This window comes from Python bivittatus, unplaced genomic scaffold (assembly GCF_059951505.1).
Source record: "Python bivittatus isolate LINGU-HERP-01145 unplaced genomic scaffold, Pbiv_v1 ctg000480_np1212, whole genome shotgun sequence".
Lineage (NCBI taxonomy): Eukaryota > Metazoa > Chordata > Lepidosauria > Squamata > Pythonidae > Python > Python bivittatus.
Window position 1 is genome coordinate 43,263,439 of NW_028277075.1, and position 23,613 is coordinate 43,287,051.

A 23,613-nucleotide genomic window follows, 5' to 3' on the forward strand; every position below is an offset into this window, starting at 1 on the left:
AAGGAGTTGGTGAAAATTCTGGAGAAACCTTTGGAATGGATATGGGTTGACTAGTGAAAACATATCTAGATAAGACCAACTGATTGGTATGAATCTGGATTTTGGATGGATTGTACTTACTCAATACAATGATGCATACCATAGAGGTTGTCCAGAAATTAGTGGTATATGTGGAGGCATGGTAATTTTAGCAGCCAGGAATGTGCTTTACCAACACTGAAGACTAAACTTGGCTTTTGTTACACATTCCTTCCATCTGGAATAGTCTCAGATGCAGGATACAAATGTTGGGAAGTTTCTCTGTTTAACCATGGGGAAGTCTTAGCGGGTCCTGGTGTTTTGATCATATGTCATCTATCATATATTAGTCACCTTTATTTATATTAGTCACCTGGGTTTTTCAAGGTGACCCAACTTCTGTGAACTTCCTCATTCAAAAGGTATAAACATTTCCCTTCAAATAGAACTTAAAAATCATTTTTCTTCTGATCTGCTTTTTAGTGAAGAATTTAGTACCTTGCTATTTTAATTCCTATTGTTTAAAAATGTTTTCAATATCTTATTTTCACATTAGGTTTTTTTTTATTCTTGTCTGCTTAGCAAAGTTTTATACTTTGAAAATGGATCACCAAAACACTAAATCAAGCAAACATCCCAAATCTATCAACAGCATCAGAAATGTGGATACAGTAGAATACCAGAATTAGCAATAAAATGTTAGATGAAAAAGATGCATGTTTAACTGATACTTAGAGAAAAACAAAATAAAAATTAAACTATATTTATTGTCTGTATCAACTGATACATCAATAAATATAGTTTTTTATCTTGTTTTTGTTTTAGTATCAGTTGATTAACCATTTAAAAACAATCTGATAGTATAAATCAAACTTTGGGGTTAAAGGGTCATAGTTTCAAGGAAATGTAGTTCTTCAGTCACCCTGTTTTTCACCTACAGGCTATATAGGCTGGTTTAAACAATTATGAAAAGTTTATCATGTGGTATTTACTACTGGTTCTCAGTGAATAACTTTCATTTCCTTCTAGCATTTTGTGAGGCACCCAGAAGTATTAAAAATATTTATCAAATGTCCTCCCAATGGAATCAACAATGATCAGGTTTTTATTATCCTTCTCACACTACATATGTAACTCTCTGAACAGTAGTTAATTACCAGATGTAACATATTTTAAGAATTGCTAATTCCAGACTGGGATTTTATACCACTCGCTTTTGCTAGTGCAGGTTTTTGTTTTTAATTACTTGAGAAAAAATATTCAGTTGTCAAGGCAACTGCTACATCCAAAGACCCATATGCAAGAGATCAAAGGTTCTGACAACCATCTGTCCCTTTTTAATAATGCAAGGAGAAACTTGTAGAATCCTGACATGGCTCTCATTGAAAAGGAAGGAACAGATTAGAAGGCTATTCATACAGAATATGGCAAGAATGAAAATAGCCAGAGTAGTATAGTGGTTAAGGTGTTGGATTAGGTCTGGTGAGACCCAGATTCTAATCCATCCTCAGCCACAGAAACTCACTGGGCGACTTTGTCATCTCATAATCCAACCTAACTCACAGGGTTGTTGTTGTTGTGAAGAAAAACAGGAAAAAGAAACATTATATATTCTGCCTTGAGCTTCCGAGTTAAAGGTAGGATATACATCTAATAAATAAAGGGAAAATGAGGTAAGATAATATATAAATATATTTTATTTGCATGCATTTCTTTATGTATAAAAACATACTTCAAACAGCACTTGAGCAATACATTTTATAATTAAGGATCTAAAGAATGTGGAAATGCAGATAGGTAAGATTTTTAGACTATGATATAACTGACAGAGAGTGGGTATTCTCCCATACTTGCACTATCAACTATCAACTTTTCCATATTCATAAGAGCATCAGCATCCATTGATGTTTTCATCTAGCTAGTTACCTCACCACTGATACGTAATTCAAAAGAACATGAACATCTACAAAAAGCATTGAATCTTTCACGTTTATTGTTAAATTATTGTCAACAGGGGGATACTATGGAACAAAACCGCATCATACAAATTGGTATTTTAGGATAAAGGTTTTTCTTAAGAGTGCGATACTCTTGGATACCAACAGAAATCAAGAAATGTATTTATCAATAGAATTATTGTTTCTCTATATCTGATGTGTCTTTGAATACTCAATTCTTTTTTATATACAATTTTTATTAAAGATTTTCAGAGAAATAAAAGATAAACATGAAATAAGATAAAGTAAGATTAAGGGGGGGGGAAGAGAAAACATAAGAAAAAGTGTGAAAAGTAGTATAAATAGAAAAAGAAAGAAAAAATATATAAAGAAGTGACTTCCGATCTTCTTTACAGCAGTTACAAACTTATTATCTCTCCTCCCTCTTTAAAGTTACATCATAATTCACATCTTCCCATATTCAACCCTTTTAATCAGAAAATCCATAAATCCCCAGTTCATTTTTGTCCATTTTCAGCAAAAAGTCCATAAGCAATTTCCAGTCCAAGTACTTCTTGTCTTATCCCTGATCAAACAGGTCAATTCTGCCATTTCTGGGAATTCCACCATCTTCACAATCCATTCCTCCATTGTGGGTATTTCAGAATCTTTCCATCTTTGTATGTATAGTAGGCTCACTGCAGTTACCATGTACAAAACCAATCTTCCATAAGTCTTTTCTAATTAGTTATCCATAAGCCCCAGTAAAAAAAGTTCTGGTTTCATCTGAATATTGGTCTTTAGCATTCTTTGTATCATTATATATATTTGTATCCAATTTTTTTTTTTGCTTTTTGCAAGTCCACCATACATGGTAAAATGACCCTTCATGTTTAACATTTTAGATAATTGCTCTGGTGTCATATACCAACGATACATCATCTTATAAAAGTTCTCTCTTAAATTGTAACACAACGTGAATTTCAGTCCTTTTAACCACATTCTTTCCCATTGGTCCATCTGTATATTATAACTGAAATTCTTAGTCCATTTAATCATGCACTCTTTAACTTCTTCTTCTTCCATTTCAAAGCTCAACAAGAGTTTATACGTTTTAGCAATCACATGTTCATCATTTGTATGTAATTCAAGTTCAAATTCTGTTTTTTGTTATTCAATTCCAATTACTTTTTTATCTATATTAAATCTCTTTCTTAATTGTGCATATGAAAACCATTGAAAACTAAATCCCTCTGCAGTCAATTGTTCTCTTGACTTCATTTTAAGTTCCCCATGATCCTGTACTAGTAAATCTCGATATGTTAACCATTTCTCTTTGCCCACTGTCTCTTTTCTATAAAATGCTTCTTGTGCTGAAACCAATAAAGGCATTATCAGGCACAGCTTAGGTTTGTATCTATTCCATATTCTTAGTATGGCACTCCTAACATAATGATTTTTAAAGTTTACATTAACCTTAATTTTGTTGTACCATAAAAAGCCATGCCATCCAAACCTTATGTACTTCTAATTCTATCATTCTTTTATTTCTCAGCAGCACCCACTCTTTCATCCAAAGCAAACAGCTGGCTGCAAAATACAGTTGAAATAGGGCAATCCTAAACCTCCTCTTTCCTTTGCAAGGAAATGGCTAGGCTTGGAAGTAAAAGTAAGCATTGCTTTCTATTCTTATGGTTTCCCTTGGTTGGGGAGTAAAAGCTCTGTACATGGAGAAGCTCATGTGTAGGACTCTTCCACACAAGGGGAAAATTTAGAATGGATACATCAGTAGACACATTCAGCCCTTTCCTTGATGCTCCTGATTTTTCTGTGCACAGGAGTTCTGGATATGGCTCAACAGGAGGTTAGCCAATGCAACCTACAAGTCCCTCACAAAACTCTGTAACCTGTTACTAATTCTGAGCATTGTACCAGAGAACTGGAAAGTGGCCAATGAAGCAGGGCATTACCAGACAGTTAGCATAAAGTTAGTGGAGGTAAATTGATGGAAAGCATGATTAAATATTAAATGTTCAAGGTTATAGAAGTCACACTGAAGATAAATCAACACAAGTTCTGCAAAGAAAATTACTATTTCCTTTTAGATTTCAAAAATCCTTTGACAACGTACTTCCTTTAAAGCTCCCAAAGAATTTTAGACATCATGGGTAAGAGAAGAGGTCCCCTTATAGACTGGTAATTGAGTAGCAAAGAGCAGACAAAGCACAGAAGATATCTGTAGATCCTGAGGTTCCCCAGGAAATCATATTTGGGTTGAAGTGTTTTAACTCACTCATTAATAATGTGGAGTTCAGGATGATCAGTGAGGTGACCAAGTTTTCTAATAATAGAAAATTACTTAGGTTGGTACAATATCTCCAATCTGCTTTTGATTGTCAAGTTGTGGAATGTTCTTAGGAAACTGGGAATCCCAGAACATCTCATTGTCTTCTATTCACAGGACAGAGCCACATTTTGGGTGGACATGGAGAAATAAACTGGCTCCAGGTCAGCAAAGGAGTGAGACAAAGATGTATACTCTCTCCTTGTTTATTCAAACTGTATGCTGAATATATTTTGAGGAGGCTGGATTGGAAGAAGATAAGCTTCAAAGATTGAGAACAAGAGTGGTTCTAAAATTGGAAGAAAAACATCAATAATCTGCATTATTTTGATGACATTATTCTGATAGCTGAAAATGCAAATGATCTGGAAGCTTGGTGATGAACATTAAGGAGCACAGTGGAAAATGGGACTAAAATTAAATATAAAGAAGACCAATCTGATGGCAACAGGCGCAGCGCCCAGTCATAGAACTGACAATAAAGATACTGAATTGGTGGATAGCTTCTGCCTTTTAGGATTGACTATCAACATTAAAGGAACCAGCAGTCAAGAAATACAACATAGACTAGCACCTAGTAGGATAACAATGAAGACTTGGAAAAGATATTCAGATTTGATCAGCCATGATCTATCTATACTACTGTCATGGATGAAGAAGAATCTAGCCAATCCCGAGGAGGAAAGTGGCTAGAATTATAAATACAACAATCACTGGGTTCCATATTACAGAAAAGGAGTAACAGAGAACAATAAAGAGATGGTTTTATAGACATTTTCTTTCAGTCATGGATGAGATTAAAGGTATTTCAGAGAGAGGGGGGAAGCAAGCTTTAGGCTTGTTTAGATTATGTAAATGTTGGAAATTACTAAATTCCTGCCACATTCACAGTGGAAAAATAGAACGAAAATAAATTTTTTATTATTTAAGAAATAATCCATTATTTAAGAAATAATAAATTTCTTGTTAATCAAGTCATAATACCATAAACAACTAAAGGGGCAAAACACATCCAAAGTTCAAAGTTGATCTATTTGCTAAGCATTTTATTTATACTCACCTAGACTTACTTCCATCATATTTTCAAATTGCATTTAGCAGCCAACCTTTAACTGCAAAAACTTCCGTAATTCAAATTTACTCACTTCATCATGTGCTTTCTCTAAATGTAATGCACTTTCTTACATTCATACAGTTCTCAGTGACATGCTGCAGAGCAAACATCTGGTCTGCACGTAAAGCCAAACTGGACTTCCCAATTTTTTCTCACGGTCACCTCTTGTAACCTTTCAATCAGAAGTCTGCCAAATGCTTTCCTGGGCACACTTAGCAAACTAACTCCAGGATTTTTTTGCATTCACTCTTGCTACTTTTCCCTTGGTATAGGGAAACAGTAACAGTATTCTTCCAATTGTGAGTCAGAGATGCAGTTCTCCCACAAGCATTAAACAAAGAGCACAGCTACTCCAAAAGCAAATCATATCCATATTCTATCCCTCATCTTTGTCAACCTACAGCACTTATCCTTTCCTTTTCATCAATTTTTGGTTGGACCCTAAGATTTATAGTATTAGTTGCAATTTCACTCTTTCACATATCACTAGCATTCCCATAGAGTTTTTCACAAATCCATCCTGCATGCCAACTGCACCTATTCTTGCATTGAGGGGCCCTACTAACAGTCAGTCATCTTTTGTCTGGATCACTGCAATGTGTTATATGGGGCTGCCCTGGAAGACCACTCAGAAGCTTCAGCTGGTCCAGAAGGTAGAAGTGCAAGCAGTTATGTGTACTTCTCACTACACCTCTTTGTGAGCTGCACTGGGTTCCCACTGGTACCAACAGGGTTCCAGAAACAACTCAAGGTACTAGTTATTCCCTAAAAAGCCCTTCATAGCATAGAGCCTGGTTATCTGTGTTACCACCTGTCTCTGATTACAGTACTTCTGCCTGTCTGATAAGATCTGACAGAGTTGCCATGCTTTGGGTCCCATTATTAAATAGTGTCATCTGGCAGGACCCAGAAGACATGCTTTCTCTGTCACCATTCCCCCCAAGATTCAGATGGCACTGACCCTGCCTGCCTTAAACCAGACCCTGGAGACCTGTTTTCCCCCAGGTACTGGGTCAGGAGGTTTTATGCCCATCTTGACTGCTTTTTATTGTTTTTGGTTGTTTTCGTTATTTGAGTTTTCCTATGATACAGTATGTTTCATTATATTTTAATGTGTTTGGATTATTTGCTGTTAATTCTGTACACTGCCCTGAGTGACACATTGATTGGGCAGCTATATGAATAATGAATGAATGAATGAATGAATGAATGAATGAATGAATGAATGAATGAATGAATGATGAATGAATGAAATATTCAAAACAGGCTTATTTTGTAGGCAGTTCCTTTCTAGCGATTATTCTTGGGCCTTCAAAGGCCCAATCATTTTTTTGTACTCTCTCATTTTTCTCCCAACATCCCTTCATGTCTCCTAAGAGAATAATTTTGCTCCTGAATCATTGCACAATTTTCCCTAAACCCATCCTTGGTTCTTTCATCATCATCCTTTGGAGCCTAACATGTGACTAACCTGATATCTACTTTCTTATGCACCCCTAAAAATCTGATAACCAATTCTTATTTTCTGACATACATTTTAGCCCCTTCATTTATAATAAAACCTACACCTTCACTTCCATACATATATTCATCATTTCTGTTCCAAGATCAAAGCACCTTCATTCATATCTATTTCGTGCTTTCCTTTTCTCTTGATTTCACAAACACACAACATATTTAATTTCCTTTCTTTTCTTTCATTCATTAATTAATGCTCTTTACCATTTACTCCTTTTACATTCTAAGGCATAGTCTTCCATATGCCATGACTGTCATCCAGATATTGACCTCTGCCACCCATCACAGCATTAATCAATTGAGCTTTGAGCAATTTCACATAATACCTTTTAGTAAGATAAAGAAGATGTAGAGTAGGTTACCAGCTGTAGTCACATCTGTCCTTATGCAGCATTCTTTGGTAATGATAAGGACAGTAGTAGTCAACTTTGGCACATTTCTTCCAGCACACACAAAGTCCAGTTTTACCCCAAGTGTTCTTATGCAATTCTATTTAATCTAAACTAAACTTTAAATTAAAGATTGATGTCAGCCTTGTGAGGTAATCCAGATAGGAAGCATGTCCCATTGAACTAGCTCTACTTTATTGCAAGGTTACATTAACAAAATTTTGCAAGTCTGAAAGCACATTTCTCCCCTGTTATCTTTACAGCCCAAGAAACTAGGTCATTTGCCACATCCATGTTCCTTCTGCAGGCTAAGCTACCTCTTATCTGTCCATTCCCCTGGCTGTGCCTCTTAACCCTGTCCCCTAATATCATTCCCACATACCATTACACATTCATTCCTGAACCAAGAGACTCTCCTTACAGTCATTCATGTTTGGTTTCCTTGTGAATGGAACACTTCAATGTGCTCTACATGGGATGGTCCATCAAGATCACTCAGAAGCTGCAACTGATCCAGAATACAGAGGTACAAGCAGTGAAGAGCAAACCTCTGCTTTGTGAACTGCAATGGTTATCAGTAAGCTTTGGGGTACAATTCCAAAGTGTGTTAGACCCCATCTCCTGATTATGTGAATGATAGGTTAGATTAGGTCCAGCTGCTATGTATTTTTATTTTTATTTGTTTTTTTATGTTGTGTATTTTATGTATTTTATTTGTTTTATTATAAGCTGCCTAGAGTCACGTAAGAGTGAGATGGGCAGCTATTTAAATTGAATGAATGAATGAATGAATGAATGAATGAATGAATGAATGAATGAATAAATAAATAAATGAATGAATGGTATTGGTTATTAGCTATAAAACTCTACATGGCATAGGGCCCAGCTATCTGAGGAACTGTCCATCTCCTGTAATATCTGCCCATCCTGTACAATCAGACTGAATTGGCTTGCTTCAGTTCCCATCGATTAAGCAATATCATCTAACTGGATCGAGGGAGCAGGCCTTCTCTGTTGCAGTGGCAGCCCCCTGGAATAGCCTCCCCACAGAGAGTCATTCAGCCATGCCCCACCCCACTTCAAGTCAGCTCTAAAAATGTGGCTGTTCCCTTAGGCCTTGCATTAGGGTGTCTAGCAGGCCCCTCTAAGTTGGGGGTGATATGAGAATATTGTTGTATTCTACCCTCAGGTTGATTGTTGCTGTTTTATATAGTATGTTGGGATTTTTCTTTCTATTTTTAACTTTGTGAAGCTACCTAGGGTCGTGTTTGGAGTTGGGCAGCCTAAAAATTGGATGGATGGATGGATGGATGGATGGATGGATGGATGGATAATTCTTATATCAGGAAAAAGAATATTATCAGTTTGAGAACGGTGCAGAACAAGGCAGCAAAAATAATAAAAGGAATTAGAGTGCCTTTGTTACGGAGGAGGAGGAGGAGGAGGAGGAGGAGGAGGAGGAGGAGGAGGAGGAGGAGGAGGAGGAATTATTATTATTATTATTATTATTATTAGAATTTGGCTGGAAAGTAGAACATAGAACAAACTCCCCCCCAGTCAGATGTGCTTTCAAATTTCTTTCCCAATACGGATCCTTAGGAAAATCTATTTCTTACTTCTGTCCACTGCAACAATTATTGATTGGCTGTTACTCTGCAAAAAGGTTCTCCTTACAGCTTCTGTTCTTTATTTATCTTATGCACAATTAGACGTTTAAATCCCATTGACTTCAGTAGGATTTAAGCAGCCTCTCTGTGCACATGATGGGAGCTTTGAAATGTTTTTATCTCCAAGATGTTTTTATTTTTCTTCATTCCATCCTTTTTATCTGTTGCCCTTTTGATTATTTGGGTTTGAATAAAGGATACTTTCTTTGCTAAAGAGAAATGTCTAGATGAATAATGCTAATGTTGTCCTTTAGTCATAGATAATACATTCCAAACATTGCTTTTCGTTCTAAGAAATGTCAAAAAATTACTATGACAGAATGACCAGTTCTTTATAGCAGCTTCCATGATGCCAATAGATGCAGAAACCAACAGTAAAATCATAGAAATGAGAACTGTGTTCTTTTGCCAACAATGCAGCTTAGCATTTAGTAACTGCATTTTTTAAAGTTCACATTTTTTTCACATTTAGGAAGTTACCAGACACTGGTATAAAGTACTTTTGGAAATCTTCATTTTTGTGTTAATAAAAATGGGCAAGAAGATATATTGATCTTTTTTTCCCAATTCAAGCAATTGCAGAAACAGAATAGTTTGGGGATAGGACTTTTTTTTTTTCAGTCAGCCAAAGGTGTGCTTTCACTTCCATTCTCTGGAGTTAGTGTATGGGAAGTCCCCATTGAATCGCTTTTTGAATGTTTCTGGTGTGGCTTTGTCCAGGTGGCCACGTTTTTTGTATCATATGCTTTACATATTGTAAGCTGCCCTGAGTCTTTTTGGAGTCAAGCAGCATCAAAATCCAATAAATAAACAAGCAAACAAGTAACCAAAAAAAACCAAAAAAAAACACCTACATATGACTTATACATTACATCTAGACAACAATCTTTCTTCCTTAGGAATACCTGAAAAAAATTGATAGACAACATTTTCTTCTAAACTAAGCCTCTTGGGTGACATCTCTCACCTTCCATTTCTGACACGTGGGGACTCATGGCAAGCACACAGAAATCCATTGTATCAAGAGATTTTGCTATTATCCCATGATTTTCTGCAAAGTTTTTTTTTAATCTCTGGATTATCTGCAGTAATGAAAAAAGCAAAGATAAGCAACCCTAAAACTGCAATCCTGTTCCCAGAGTTGAGTGGTAAATCCATAAAAAGGAAATGAACTGCCAAGTGACTAGCTGGTTTCAGTGGACCATTCATTCTTTTAACTTGAATTCAGGTAAACTGTACATGGCACATATATCATGAAAAACAAAACATAAAATTATTTTAAAACCTCCCGTGAAAACCCACTGAAAAGGCCTCAGCTCAACCCTAGCAAGATAGAGGACTCTGGGTTCTAGCATCCCCTGGGTCTGGGGACCTTCCATCTCTTGTTCTGGATGGGGTCACACTGCCCCAGACAGAACCTCTACATAATTTGAGGGTCCTCCTGGAATCACAGCTCCTGCTCGAAGAGCACATGGCAGTTGTGGCCAGGAGGGTCTTTGCACAGCTTTGTGTGATGTGCCAGTTGTGCCCGTTCCTGAACCAGGAGGCCCTACTGACAATGCTTTACATGGGGCTGCCCTTGAAGAGTATTTGGAATGCAAAATGCAAACCATGCAGGCAGTTATGAGTGCCTGTCATTCTGCACATGTGACACCTCTGCTCCACAAGCTGCATTGGTTGCTAGTCTGCTTCCAGGTACAATTCAAGGTGCTGGTAGTTACCTTTAAAGCCCTTCATGGCTTGGGGCTGGGCTATTAATGGGATTGTCTCTCCCCAGTTGTATTTATCCACCCTGTTAGAACTCGTAAGAGAGGCTCCAGGTCCTATCCATCAGGGAGTGCCATCTGGAAGGACCCAGGAAGAGAGCCTTTTCTGTCGTAGTACCCACCCTCTGGAACATCATCCCCCTAGAGATCGAACTCACCCGGACCCTGCTGGCCTTTCACAAGGCCTTAGACACTTGAATTTGCCATTGATCCTGGGCCCAGATTGTGTGGATAAGCCCATTTCTTGTTTGTATTGACTGCTATGAATGATTACTAGTGTGATTGTTGGTGGTGGTGGTTGTTTTTTTACTGCTATTTGTGTTATTTATAATTTTGTTGTATTGTTTTTAATTATTGTTAGCTGTGCAGAGTCATGTACTTGAAATGGGTGGCCATCTAAATGTAATAAAGAAATAAGTTTGATAAATAAAATGGAATCTTTGCAAGAGCATAGCTTTGTTGTAAAAATGTATCATGTACTTTATCCAAAGATAACCATTACATTCTTTATACTGCATACAAAGGTACAGCAGCCCATGTTTCTTTATGACTAGCACAGTTCTTTGTTTGCTTAAATGCACCAGGTGTATGCTAAGGTGGTGGAAGCAACATTAAATATTTGTACCTGTGTAGTGCTTCCTTTTGCTATCCTAATCAGTATGGTGGTGACTCATTTATTCATAAAACTTTCTTCTTTGAAAAAGTAGGTGGAAATTGGTGAGGTACTGCCCAGAACTACAAAGTTAGATCTAGTTTTACAAATTAAATGCCAAATCGTTTGACAGAGCCATCCAGGTGTTCAGAGTTTTAACTACAACTCATTGACAGGGCCATAAAAGGAAGCCTATAACTGAAGTCCACTGAATGACCTGATTCCAGAACAACAAGAATATGAATAACTGAAACCTTTCCCTTGTAACCTTAAATCAAACAAAGCGAGACAGATACTTTGAACTAAAGGAAGCAGATGCCTTTACCACTATGCAATGCATTTCTACCCAGCAGTTAGATGGGCTGAAATCCAGTTGTATCAGATCACTAATAAGGGTAGGAGAAGCCAGTAATAATACAACTTTTATGTATAGTTGCTGATACAAAGAAGTTAGATGTTTCAGCTGTTTCAACTTTTATTTATTTTAAGATGGGCTGTTGAAAGTAGTTACTAAAGGAATGCATGCACGCTTTTTATTGCTCATTCATAAATACAGCAATTATCTTAATCTTAATATGTTTTCAGCTGAATATCATAGGTACAGTATATGCGTAATAAAAGCCTTAATAAACTAACTAAGTTCAGTTTCAGTTCATTATCTTAGCATTTTATCAAATTGAGGACATTTGCACTACCTTGCTTCTCTTTGTTCATCCAACTCAATAACTTTGAAGACTTCAGAAAATATTTGATTTGGGTGTTGGGGGGACCACAGTGCTATGGAATAATGTTTCCCCTATAAAACTAAACCTTCAGGCTGTTGGTTGGTATTCAAACAAATATTTAAAGATCTAGAACTTCAGCTCCCAGATTTATTCTTGTATTTTATGTCAAAAGGGAAATCATTCCCCACATTTTCCTAATTATGTTAAATATCCATAATTTGGAATGGCCAAAATATTAAAAATTAAAATATTGTATTAATTTTATTAGGAAGAGGAGAAAGCTAATATATTAAATCAATGGCTTTAATCATAGCAGAAGTTTATGCTACTTAGGGCTGGTTCTAGATTTAAAGGAAAGGCTGAGGACCATTAACTTGATAGGCTCCATCTTCTATCAGCAGATCCTGAAGGACTGATGTGGCACCAAGGTACCACAACAGCAACAACAATCTGAGCAATGTTCCAAGCAGGAACATGGAGCTGGGCCAAGTTACCATTCCATTGATTGATAATGGAACTAAGATGGACTTGTCTGTACATTAAAGAGCAGTTCAAAAAGACAGTCTTCATTAGCCACTGGTGAGGGAGATCCTTGTTGCTTCTTTATTCTCATAATGTCTGCTGCTGTAGTAGTTGTGCCCAATAAGAAATGGGGAACGCCATGCCTAATCAGAATGTTTAGACCTATTTATAAAGGCTAGATCAAGTAATAGCTGTATTATTTGTCAGAAAGAAAATTAGCTTATTGTAGAGATAATACTAGATACAAGGGTAAGCAGAAGACCACAGTCTTCAAATCCTCCTTTGAGAGACTCTAGAGAAGGAGTCATGGTCCGTGAGCCACATGTGGCACTCCAAATCATTTTCTGCAGCCCACAACAATACTTAGAGGAAAGAATAAGCCCTACATAACTTGTGCCTCTCAGTGGGTGAGATCTTCCCAAAGCTGGAGGCATTACACTCTGTCCATTCAGTGCCTATAACAAGTGAGGTGAAAGTCAACTAGACTGAAGGACTGATGGAGACCAGGACAGGAGGATGCTGGCTCTCCCACAGCCCAGGATAATAGAAAGTGTCTCATTCCTCTCATGCCAACAGGAGAGCCACTGCTGGAACTTGGACAGTAGCTTGCTGATCATGGCCAGGTACTATGGACCCTCCCCAGGGATGTAGCTGAGCATCAGACAACTGGTAACATATTAAAAGTTGTGGTATTCACCAGGTTTATCATAGATGCTAAGGACAACTGCTCTGGACTGAGAAAAAAAATAATGCGGCTCCACACCCAGACAGGGCAGGCCTGCACTCCTAGCACTGCACTGAGTCACTGTCACACCAAGATCAAGACTGGGGCCTCCCCTTCCCTACTTGCCTGCTTCCACCACCCCCACCATTGTAGCTCCACTTGCTAACAGTCGTCCACAGTCTCCTCTAGTGATAAAGGCTTTTGTGTAAATGTCTGTAAAAGCTATTTTTAGTATATTTTTATTAGTTTTTAACAAACAAACAATATCAGGTTACTACATTAATATAAATCCAAGATACATATAGAGAAAAAAAATAAAAAAGAGAAAGTATAGAAAATACAAAAGAGATTTACTGCAGTGCTAAAAAAGAGGCAGGTACTGTACATACAAAAATAACATAACAAATGAGTTGTGCATTAACAAGGCCTCTTCAATTGTTACATTAGAAAAAATCACAGATAAAGTTAAATTAATGAGATGTCAGAGGCAGGAACCACAATTCTATCAAATTTGGATGGATTTTATGGTTTATTTCAATAGCAATAGATCATACTCTGTTATATATATAGCAAATGTTCCTATTCTGTAAAGGCTAATGAACCTGCTCTCATGTGATATTTATGATTATTGGAGTTTGAGATCCCTACCCTAGAGGCTTTTGGAAGGTAGAACCTGAAACCCAATGTTGAGCTAAATATACCTTGTCCTGAAGCACCAGGCCCTTTCTTCTGCTTTCAATTTCAAACAGTAAATTCTCATGTTCCATAATCATATCTCACAGTGCTGAGCCCATAATGTCACCACTTCTACAAAGACCACATACTGAAACATAAAGTTGGCTTTTGCTCTATGTAATATTGAACAAACAGTAGCCTTTTAATGAGATGCTTTTAAGAAGGAAATGAAAAGCACATTCAGTGAAATTTAACTTTCAATATAGAGAGAAGGTACTGTAGATTAAAAACACTGCATAATAGAAACCCTGGCTATTTAATTTGCATGTCAAGCCTCATTTAGTGACTACATTGTAAAGGGAAAAAAATCAGGTACATATTTTTATTTTTCTAAGGAGTTGGCTAGAGCAAGGTACTGGGTTTATTTAATATTTACAAAGAAGCCTTGAACCTAAAGCCAGAATAAATCAATCTGGGTGTATTAGTCTCACAAATTATTCTGCCTCTATCCATATATCTTGGGCAAATGGGATCTTTAAATGGACCCTTTCAACCTTCTCTTGACTTTTTCAGGTTATCAGAGTTGCTGCAATCAATTAGGGATTAAATTATGAGCAAGAAGCTACATTTGTTGTACCTGTAGATCTACCAAACCAGAAATATTAAAGTGCATTCATTCAAATGTTGATACCCAACAACATCCCAAGGATTATGACCATGGCTAGATCACAACTGATGCTAATGCAGAATGCTAGCTGGAACCAGGAGAGAAAGGCCTTTCATCAAAGGAGCAGACACCACTGCCATATCGAGGACCAGAAAAACCTCCAGTGCTACTTGATGTTCCTCTTTATTCAGAGACTCAAGCGCATTGAAGCAAATACAAGTTTGCCACTTTTATTGTTCACACTCTCACTAAAAGTTCTACTTATTCATGCATACATGAATACCAACATACCTCAGTGTCTAACTGGCCAGGCTAGGCTTGAGTTTCAGAAGAATCACTCACCATGACTCATTCTATATGATGGCTCCATAGGATTATACTTTCCATACATTTTAATCTTCCAACTTGGTTTGACCACTCTATCAAACTTGGTGGCTCCCACTTTCACATGTTTCTCCTGGTATTTTTCCACCAGAGTGCTACTGCCTCACCCAGTTTATATAGGAACTCTATGGTTTGGGGAACTCTCTCATCATGTCTTCTTCAGAGTCATGTCTTCTCTACTTGCTGTGTCTGTGAATTATAAGTGGCAATTTTATAATAATATATGCTTAAAATCTGCCAAATCATGGAAATTTCCACTGGACAGTATAGTGATAATAATATTGCTGTATTTACTATGTATGCACTTAAGATACATTCTTTGGAAAATTTCTTTCACAAAAATTAAGTGTTTGGATTTCACTTCAAATCATAAACTCTTGAACTTCTTCCGCTTCAAAAATAAATAAAACCCAACCAAGGCAACACATAAGATGACTAATAAACTTTAAGAGCTTTTTATTTCCTATAACAATATTTGCACCCATATTATAAATAAGGAAGGGTGTATTCCTTGTAACAATCTTATCAGTTATTCAGAAATAAGTAACAGTTGGTAAGGTTTGAAATGCCATAACGACATAGTAATGCAATTGAAATATCTCTTCTGGATTATCTAAAATAATTGCCCCTACTAAAAGTCTAATAAATAAAACTTGAACTCAGAAACTAGGACTCAGGGATGGATATATATTTCATTCAACTGAAAGTGTTCAGGTCAAAGTTGTATTTTCTTATTGCTGAATTAAATCAAGTCAAAGGTGAAGAATACAAGGGTGATGAAATATAATCTTTTGATAGTGTCCCAAAATGACTCTAGGGAGAAAAAAAAAAAATCAGATAATTGAGGAATGTGAGTGTGAGAAAAATTATTGTACATTTGTTGATTTAGAGAAAGTGTATGATAAAGTGAATAAGGTTGAATTATGGAACATTTTGTGTAAATATAGAGTTGAAGGTAGGTTGCTGAATGTGTTAGCAGCAGTATGTGATGGAAGTAGATCAAGCATGAGAATAAATGGAATGCTTAATGAACATTGAGCAAAAAGTAAAACAAGACTGTATGATGTTCTCTTTGGCTATTTAATGTATTTATCAATAAATATATAAGGAATGCTTGTGGTGGTCGCAGATATGGTTTGTCTGGGTTCATATTTAGGACCCTCTTAACTTAGATTCTTGTATCTTGGCCATCCTGCTTTGCATACACCCTTCCATTTTGTAGGAGATTATTTCTGTGCGCTGTTTCGAAGCTAAGAAGGAATTTTGTCCATTCAGTCCATGAAAGCTTTTGAGAGTTATACATGCACACACACACACATACGTTGCACAGATATATTTGCTGATATTTATTGTAGAGGTTGTAGTAAGGTCACAGCTGGCAAACTCAGTGAAGGGATAAATACATGGACTTTTGCTTGCCCTTGCTAACTTATCAACATAACATCCAAACTATGAGAAACAATCAGCAGTTTGCTATACGCATTTGGATGATCTTTGAAACCAAACGCTTGGCAATATGTGAATATAAAAATATGACTAGTTTTTGTGCTATGAGTTGCCAACAAGGAAAGAAATCATGAGAAAGTTTGGATGTTATATAATCTCCTGCAAAAGAAAAAAAAAAACCTACAAGAATGCCAGCTATAAAAGCAAAGGATGTATCATAAAGAACAGATAAAGTCAGCTTCTTGCATCACAACTGGGCGATGCCTTTGAAGCTGCGTTGTGCTTTGATCCAAGCCAGGTGATAAATGTATTATGATCTAAATGGGTGATATACATCATGTTAAACTGCCTGACAGGTTTGACCCAATGAGATCCCAGGGTGACAAATGGCAGTCAAATAGGAGATTTAGATTTATCCCATCCCATGCAAAGGAGACTAAGACTGTCTACCAGCTTCCCTGGTAATAGCTTGAGAGAGAATTTGCCTACAAAGCCTGAGAGATTACCTTCTGAAAAAAAAAATCTTGTTGAAAATGAAATATATAGTTCTAAGGTAAAAATCTACATCACATGAAAAGGTTTTCATTGAAATATGAACTGAATGTCAAATGTCAAAGTGTAGGAGAGAATCCTGAAACACTCTGTGAAAGAAGATGTGAAGAAATGCCTGCATAGGAAAGGGCATTCCTCTTATTGATTGCTCTCCTTGATCTGAATTAACACAGTTGTCCTCATCAAACAGTGAGGGTTACGGTGCTGTGGGTTTGGAAAATCCACAGAAATTATTCAAGGAAAGAATGACACTCCTCTTACTGCCATGAAATACAGGGGAATAACCAGTTGGTGCCACCTCTTGCTAAGGAAGTGGCAGTTAGCTTGAAGGGACTGAGACTTCAAGAAAATATATTGGACTGTAAAGGCAACAGGGGAGAGATATACTTTCAGACTTGCAAAACTTATGTCAGCCTTGCAAGGTAGTCCAGACAAGAAGCACACACAGAAGTACTAGCTCTACCTTTATTGTAAGGCTACATCAACAGAATCTTGCAAGTCTGAAAGTACATCTCTCCCCCCCCCCTCGCCTTTACAATCCAAGAAACTAGGGATGGTCCCTTCTGAGACATTTGCCATGCCCCCTTTCCTTCTGCAGGCTCAGCTGCCACTTCTCTCACTGTTGTCTAGTCTGCGGCTCTTCCATCTGTCTCCCAAGATCATTCATTATGGTACATTATGTAGTGGCTTAAGTTCAGGGCATGGTTATGCTTGCCATATTCATTACTTCAGGTGAAGGCTATTTCCCACTGTGGTTTCAAGCCCAAAGGTAATGGAACAGCCAACATATCTAGAGCATTATCCTCATAAATTAAAAGCCACTACAACTTTTGAGTTGAAGCCAGACACAGTCTAACAGAAAGGGATGAAGACAGTAGCAACTATCAGTAATGCTGGGAAAACAACATGTGCCAGCACATCTGGTCTCTACAACATCAGGCCAAGAACCTTTTAAAGAAGAGGATGAGAGAGACCTCACTTTTCTCCCACTTCTACTGCCACTGGAACAGCAAGGATGAGAAATGAATGAATGGAAGGGTGGGTTCATTGGTGCAGTGAGCAAAAGGTGAACGGCTGAGGAGGGAGATTGCAGGGAAGCAAAACAATTTCATTTAGCTCCACATGAACCAAGTGATTCTCTAAAGTTTGGAGAAACTAGTAGCATTTTCTGAGCCTAATCCCAGCTATGATATGGGGACTTGGTCCATAATTATTCACCATAATTAGCAGGTGTGGAAGGAATGTGAATTCAGATGAAAATGGGCAGCCTCTAGTTCTAAGGACTTAGCTTTGAGCTATTGCTGCAGCAATACACTCATAAATTAGTTTCTCTTCCAACTGAATATCAGCCCTTCTGCTTGGACAACAACATGCCATTGATCAGTGTTTCTCAACCTTAGCAACTTTAAGATATGTGGACTTCAACTTCTGGGAGTTGCAGCCCACATATCTTAAAGTTGCCAAGGTTGAGAAACACTGCTCTAGATAACAGTATGCTATAGAACAGCCTAAGTGTCAGAAAGAGAAATAATCCAAGCAAGTTTGCTTCATATTACTGAACAAAAGGGGTGATTCATACATATCTTCAAGAAAAAAGAAAGTGCAATGGCATGATTGTGAAGTCACAGAATACTCAAAATTTTGATTTGTTTCCACGTATCATTAAGTGGCTAATAACTTAATATTTTTGCTTCTCAGTGTGAAAGGAAAAATCTAACCATAAAAATGTAAAACTTTCTTTTCTTGCCTGCTCTTTTTAAATATAGTCTATAATTTCAAAATAATGCATTGTTGGAAATAAAAAAACATGAGCTATATTTCTATCAGTGAAGCAGATCAACTTAAATCTTGGCCTATTACTAAAATAGAAGAGTTGGTTTTTTGTTTTGTTTTTTAATCAATAAGAATGGATTGCTATCAGTAGGATTCCTGATCTGGTACAGACACAGATTTTAAGAAAGATGTGGAATTCTACATTCTTCAGAATTATTGCTTTTGAAGCTATCTTTAGTTTTCAGACTGGCTTAGCATGTAGCAGGAACAAGTAAATTTTGAAGAACTAGTTGTACAGAACCAGAGTTGTGCCATTCTTGATCTCAGCCATTGCCTCTCAAATTATCTACCCTAAACACATTACTATTTTTGAGTAATAATCATTATGATGTATATTGACAGCACATTGTCACCTTTTCAGTGTCCCAGAAAGTTGAAGTTTGCTTCTTGGTTTTGTTATTTTTGATAGGGACAATTTGTCAGTAGTTATACTGCTTCTTTTTTGCCCCCCTCCAATTATGTTAAATCATTTTTGCAGCATCATGGGTATATAACATAAAATTATAAGGCTAGGATGTTACAAACCAAAGACCAAACTCAACTGAAGTAACCACTCACTATGTTTGACATGTATGTTTGGTGAGTTGTACTCAACAACTCTATAAAAATGCATCTAATCATGTTATATTGTGGGTTGACTTCTATGCTGTGTTAATAAGAAAGGATATGATATAGCTCAGTCACAGCTGTACTTAAAACAAAAGATGATGAATCAAGTCTGGGAAATGAGGAGGAAGCTGGAAAAGATTATATATTATATTAATAAATAGTCATGCATTGTTACATACCATGGTCAATTCTTTGATCTTTTTCAGCAAAAGGAACACTATAATCATTGCGTGGTTCATGGCTTCAAGCTAATTAATGAAACATTCTCTTCTTCAGTATCCAAAATAACACATTAAGAGATGGAACACACTCTGAAAAATCTTTTTAACTTTAGATCTGAAGTATAACATACCTCTAGACAAAAGGAAGCACTTCTTCACACATCATATACTTAACCTGTGGAATTCATCATCACAAGATGTGCCTTTAAAAGGAGATTAGGCAAATTCATAATCTATCAAGGGCTATTGATCTTAAAGGTTCAGTGTTCTCACCAAGTTGCAGGGCAGCACATTTCCAAATGCCATTTCCAGAAAACAATCTCAGGAAAGAGGTGTGTCTCCATCACCTACTTATACCCACCCCAGAGTACAGGGCAGCAGGGATGCGGGGTGCAATGCAGGGCAGCAGCGGTAGCAGGGTGGCAGAGCCCAGGGCGGCAGGGGCAATGGAGCGCAGGGGGGTGGGGAGTGCAGGGTGGCAGGGGGTGGCGGAGTGCAGGGCAGTGGGGGCAGCAGGAACTGTGGGACTGAGAAAAGGGCAGAGAGAGGGGGAGATAGGCAGGTGGGGGGAGGTGACCACAGTTACATATGTGTGACTTACATGAACCATCACCTATTAGTTGCTATGTTGTGGAAGCAGATACAAACTGTAACACACACCACTGCTCAACTCATAACTGTTTACAGTTCATAGTCATGCATCATGATTTGGTTGATCGTTCACCTCATTTAAAGGACTCTTCCGGAGCTCTCCACAGTCATGTTTAGTTTTAACTATCCTGAATCGTTTAACATTGTCTACAAGGAGAGGCCAGTTGGCAAATGCTTATCCCTAATTAAAAATAATTTAGAAAGCACTAGTTGCAGTGAGGGATCCACTTCTTATTTCCCTTCAATGAGAGTATTGACCATTAACTCTTACTCTTTGCTTTTTATTTTTTAACCAATTAGCAATTCATAAAAAGAAGGACTTCCTATCCCACCCAGGTTTACAGTATTCCAAGCTATGGTTTAGCAAAGAGGCAGACAAGTGGAATGCTCAGAATTATTACAGAAAGGGTCTAAAATAAACTATGTGCAACTCTATAAGTTCTTTGATGTGTTTATACATTTAGAATGTGTACAGTTATTGACATCCTACTTCAAAAAGGACACTGAAAGTACAGCAACCTTCTATATGAGTCACATATATGAGATGGACAGCTATATTAATCAAATGAATAAATAAATAAATATACACAATGAAACAAACATGGTTCTTGATAACCAAAACCTAACTGAGTACCAAAATGACCACAATAAAATATTTTTTTAAAAATAGCAGAAATTGCACAGCCCCAGCACAGAGCAAGACTCTGGGCTGCAGGGAGAAACGCCAAGATACATGCAAGTAGGTGAGTTTCTGCATATTGCAGAAATGCCAAGAACTGGTCCTGCCTTTGCCTTAAATAGTTATTCACTGAATTTGGGAGCTCTCCCAAATAACCAAGCTTAAAAACAAAACCCTCCAAAATGGCACCATAGTCAACAATGCTGCTCAGTGCTATAAAGATGCTCCAAATCAGAGAATCAGTTTGGCACAAAATGAGGACCTGGGTTGAGGTCAGAAACACCCTGCAAAAATCCCAACTGATTTTTGCAGGGTGTTTCTGACCTCAACCCAGATCCTCATTTTGTGCCAAAGCCTTTGAATCAGAAGCGCAGTCCTGGTTGACACAAACAGTTAAGCATGTTCGTTATTTAACATATAGGCAATATAAGCAACAAAGTTTAAATGTTCAGTGTACAGAAGGTGACAGGATATACTAACAATTTCCTATTGAAAATAAGCAGAGAGCTTTTGTGAATCTCTTTGTAGATTTGCAGCAACCAACACTGTTAAGTCTTCCTTTCTAGGAAAGGTATTCACTAAAGCAGTCATATTGCTTTTCACCCTTATAAGAAGGGTTTGAGACCTGTGAGTTCTCCTTCACATAGTCTCACAAGCAGGTTGTGCACAAAAGAAGGCATTTTTGGGTTAGAAGGTGTGTACATGTAAATGTAAGTGTATGTGTATGGGTACCTGTGTACGTATGTGTATGTGTGTAGTCATTATTATTTCCTTCTCATATAAGATCAGGAAAATTTTCAGTATTCTACTATACTGTTGCACATAAAATAAGAACTATACATGTTAGTTCATGAAATTAAATACACAGGAAGTAGATGCCCACCTCCAGGAGCAAACCAGATTTGGGGTAAATCAGATCTAGCCAAAATATGGCATTTCAATTCCACCAACTTTAGGTTCAGGCAGAAATTCAGCAGGTCCACAAAATCACTCTGGATCATGAGTATTCATAACTGAATACATGCTCACAATTATCTAATAATAAACCAAGGCAGCATACTATTAGCATCTTTTAAGCATTACAGAAACCAAAATACTCACCACACAGACACTCCAGTTAACTCTTGTCCCCTCCCCAAAATCATTAAAATGAAATCAACTCCTATACATTTAGTACAATAGCAGGGAGGATATCTACGCACATACAACTGTACGTGCATAGGATAGAACCCCCTCTTTATACAGATGGCCCAAGAACAACAAGAGTATGGAAGGATTATTTAGTATGCTTACATAATAAGCATTTCGGATTCTGAATGCTTGAATGGAAACTACTGTCATTACTGAAACAGATATGACAGGAATTCAGCAAATGGGGTTGAAATTGAGCTTGTAAATTCAGGCTTGTTCATATTCTTGCAAAATTTCTTTTGAAAAGGTCAGGAGGAAAGTGTATACTGAATTCACTACAAACCAAATAGAGTTCTTGGGTGCAGGAATGCAGTGCCTCCTCAAGTCTTTTGATCAGGAACCAGGTAGAAGTTAGATATTAGTACATTAATGTCAGCCCTACAAAGTAGGTAGACCAGGAAACTGATTCCACAGGATGACCAGAACTATACTTTATTGAAATAGACTATAATAACAAAATCTTGCAAGTCTGCCTGTGTTTTCTTTTCCCTCCCTCTTATACTTCAGGAAGTCAGGGGGGAGTCAGTCTAAGTTTCTTTCTAAGCCTCTTCCTGCCCCCACCTGCCCCCACCTGCCATCCCCACCCCAGGTTTAACATATGCTTCTTCTACACCTGTTGTTGTCCTAACAGCTTCTGGATGCCTCCTCCAAGAATTCTAGCTACGATGTATTGTCGAAGGCTTTCACGGCCGGCATACAATGGCTGGTGTGGGTCTTCCGGGCTGTGTGGCCGTGGTCTTGAAGTCTTGTTTCCTAACGTTTCGCCAGCACCTGTGACCGGCATCTTCAGAGTGCAGGAGCACAGACAGGAGCAGTTCTCTCTGTGCCCTAGAGAGAACTGCTCCTGTCTGTGCTCCTGCACTCTGAAGATGCCGGTCACAGGTGCTGGCGAAACGTTAGGAAACAAGACTTCAAGACCACGGCCACACAGCCCGGAAGACCCACACCAGCCAATTCTAGCTACATTCAGAGATTGCCCATCCCCCCAAACCACCCCAGGCAGACGGGTCAGTGTAAGGGCAATAATTTTATCTTGCTAGATAGATGTATGGGCATTTGGGATAGTAATTGAAGAATGTCAAGATGTGACATTTCAGCCTCATTGAAGAACAATAATAATGGTTTATCAAACCAAGGACTGCATATTTATCCTTCTCCCTTCCTTCCTGCCTTGCTCATGGACCTGTCTCCAGGACTCCTAGGATTATCTGATTTAAATTCCCAGCTACAAGCCTGGATTATCAACCATGGCTTAACAGATAATAATGTGGAAGCTTTTATGTCTGGAGTGGATAATCCTTCCTTCCTTCCTTCCTTCCTTCCTTCCTT

At 37.6% G+C, this 23,613-nt stretch overlaps 1 long non-coding RNA gene across 1 annotated transcript; it reads left to right on the top strand.

Annotated features, from left to right (window-relative positions):
* Positions 1-1,730: 1,730 nt before the first annotated feature.
* LOC112541158 (uncharacterized) lies at positions 1,731-18,484 on the top strand. The gene is made up of 3 exons (XR_003085194.2): positions 1,731-7,846; positions 13,229-13,321; positions 14,625-18,484. It is a non-coding gene; the product is annotated as an uncharacterized LOC112541158 (long non-coding RNA).
* The last annotated feature ends 5,129 nt before the right edge of the window (positions 18,485-23,613 follow it).